Source organism: Morone saxatilis, unplaced genomic scaffold (genome assembly GCF_004916995.1).
Source record: "Morone saxatilis isolate NCDOM2014 unplaced genomic scaffold, NCSU_SB_2.0 Contig7, whole genome shotgun sequence".
Classification (NCBI taxonomy): Eukaryota; Metazoa; Chordata; class Actinopteri; family Moronidae; genus Morone; species Morone saxatilis.
In genome coordinates this window covers 578,687-582,130 of record NW_023340246.1, presented here as the reverse complement: position 1 = coordinate 582,130, position 3,444 = coordinate 578,687, and positions in this window count along the sequence as shown.

The window sequence follows — 3,444 nt, the reverse complement described above, 5'->3', positions numbered from 1 at the left end:
AATACGTTGAGCTACACTACAAACTTTCCACATACTCCCTGGTGACTGCAGGAGAAACCCCTTCAGGTACAAGGGCCCTGGTTGGGAACCAGTGATCTAGACTGTGTTTGTGCAGCCTTTTAGCATTAAAGGATCTCATAGGGTACCTTGTGATTTGTCCACTCCATATGGAAAACTCCAGACAAGCTCCCCTAAACCCTGGAAAGAGTGAAGGCTTACAATGGGAAGTGACAGGTGAAGGATGATAAAAAGAATTCATCCATCACCTCCTCGGGAAAGTGCATTTGAATAGCTGGTGTCCATTTACCTGTCAGCATGCGGTTGGTTTCATGGTAAGAGCAGGTTTCTGTGAAGTCAAGTCCTGCTCACAAGACGGCGAACAGCAACCCGCTTTGATCTCTTTACCTGCTGTGTATATTTGATCTCATCCTCGCTTTGTTGAAGTCTGACTGCTGTCTGGCTCATAACGCGGCAAACAATGGCCTCATGCTGAAAGAAACATGGAGGATGATTGACATGGAAAACAAAATTTGCCACACATTTCCAGGGTTTTACATTCAGACAGTGTAATGTCATAAAGATTTCCAGTGTTAGGGTGATCTTTAGTGGAGCGTCATGCACCTTGGATAGTTCCTGTTCTGCTACATCAGGGCCTGCCATTGCCAATTCCCTGCTATGCAATTGCAGTTATGCTAATTCCAGGTGAGAAGCAGCATGCTTCCTATTAATCCTCACAATGGGACCCACAGTGGTCCTCCAGTCGGCCCCCCGATCAGCTCCTGACGCTGCATCAAGTCACCTCCAAAGGCACCACACTGGGAATTAGCAGGAACACACATGTCCGGGGAAAAATGGGCCCAATTAGTCACTTGAACCACCTCCAAAACGTGAAAGGAAAGGTCTCTGTTAGTAGAGCAAGACAGCAAATCCATGTTCTGCAAAAAAAAGTACAACATAAGTATCAAGGACAGCTACCCAGCCCTACTTTTTTTGGGGTTATTACTCAGTACTATACCTGCCTATCAGTATAATTACCACTGGGGTCAGTATGCACCCACTGGCCCTCAGCAGTAATAAATGTTACATTCCAGGCATGCTGGAATGTAGGAAACTCCCATTTGATTGAAGGAAAGTGCAATGGAGCAGTTCCCTGGAAATATTTCTCAAGCCTTTTTGCTTCCTGAGATGCAGTTATATGCTGTCAAGTCAACATTGCAGTTTACAGTGTGCCTTACATGACACAGCGTTACACAGAACACATTTATAATCCTTAAAATACAATTAGGTTCAACATTCATTATATTTCAGAGGATGTGGCTTTGGTTTCCTGTATTTATATACATTTATGTTCACCTTGCACATACCACATTATGATGAAACTGGTTATCATGACTTCCTTTATAATGTTAATCTAACAGAAAAAATATAAATCCTATGTAAATTACTGTTATATTAAGGCACTGACGCTACTTAAGTACTTCCTGAAGGCTTGCTGCATACAGCCAAAACAAGTTCCAATAACAAAACTGTATCTACCCTGAGTAGCCAAACCATTGCAGATAATATTTCTTACGATAACAGCAGTTTTAGTATTTATAAATCAAAGGCAACTTGTTCCTGTGAGAATAAAATCGCACTGTTTGGAGTATAAATATGAGTTTGTGTCACACATGCCTGCATCGTCTGCATCAACTACAAGGACATGAGTTTGGGGACGTATGGCTCAATGTTTTGTGCAGGAAACGAATGGTTGAATTTGCGGAAAAGATGCAGTGACAAAATTGCAGGGTCATGCAGAATTCACGGGTATTGGTTGAATTTGTGTTAATTGTTGTGATCGTAATATCGCAACTTCCTGGAGGGAATTTTAAAAAGTGGCACACCCTTAGTATGGTTTAAAAAAACTAATTCTGATGATGTCATTAGGGTTTTTCCTAAAAAAAAAAAACATTAATGAGTTGTCTTATCGTAAATGTAGCATTCAGTTATTGGAGCTGGCCCCATAAAGCCCTGCTTTGATTTTGACCAATCTTTTTTTAATTTCTCCCCCAGCTGTAAGGAAGTGTATTCATATATTATTTTAAATTTTATTAAAAAAACATTGGCTGTAATATGGAGAACTGAGTGTTATACATTGGGTTCATTCAGTCTCACCGACCTTTGTGTTTCACCCCTGGTTTCGTGTGTTGGACCACTGTAATGCCAAGAGGTTATAATTATCACCCACCAGTGGTGAATATTCAACCTCTAACTTTTAAATTGAATGCAGAGTAAATTAATACCCACCTCCACATTACTTCTATACTACCAGCTATGGCAAGTGCCTTTTAGACATTACACATAACAGTCACTGTTTATATTAAAGCAGAGCACCATCAGTGTTTGAACTAGCAGAATATTTTATAAGCTCAAATGTCCTCCCTTTGATAAGTGCAGCAGTCGAGTTAAACATTATTTCTCTTTGCAATATGGCTTCTTCACCTCCTAAGCAGGCCAGCCAGAGGCAAATCAATATTCACAGTTTATACACTCAGGTAGAAATAAGGTGATGTGGTGTTCAGTGCTTCCTGAAATGTATTTGTTATTGTCAAATTGGGGGCTGAGGCCGCTTTTGTCAGAAAAGCAATATTTACCTTCAAAGAAATGATTGTTTTCTATAATAGTCATCAATTGTAAGAGTTAGGTTAAAGTTTTAGACATATTTGTCTTTGCGATATTATTAATTTGCAGCTCTGGGTGAAACCATGTCTAGAAAATCAATACAGCGCACACAGGTTACAATTAGGTGGAAATTAATCAGCGCCACAGGCTTGTTCACCCTGTAAATAATCAAGGGACAAATCCTGCTACCGCCTGGAAACCAAACAGGAGTAAAACACAGAGTCTGGCGCAATTCGAGGATCAATCAAAAGGCTTTTATGGAAATGGTTGGAAAAGAGAGAGATTCTGAAATCGAGCTGTGATGAATACGCTAGTGGAGGAGAGTGTGCAGAAATCAATAGCAGATGATTCATTTCTGGCGGCGTAATGGTAGCAAGCTGAGTCCCCCAGGAAGTCTGAGGCATTTCCAGCACTGTGTGTGCCTGTGTGTGTGTGTGTGTGTGTGTGTGTGTGTTCATGTATGAGTAGATGGGTGGGTGCATGAAGAGGCTTGTGTGTCTCCCTTTTTGTGTACAGTATGCGCTTGTGTAGTTAAGTCTATTGGTATATTTGGATTTGGGCATTTCTGCATGTGTGTAACCCTTAAAGAGCCCCTCAAGACATATATTATGACATAGAAACAATTGTTTGGAACAATAATGTGTGTCTGATATGTTTTTCTGCTAAATAAAGTATAATTTACACATTAAAATCCTTAAAAAGTCATCTACTCCTTCTACCTCATTAAAAATTCAAAAATCTACGAATATGCAAATGTTGTTTTTTCCTGCTGGACACAAGATG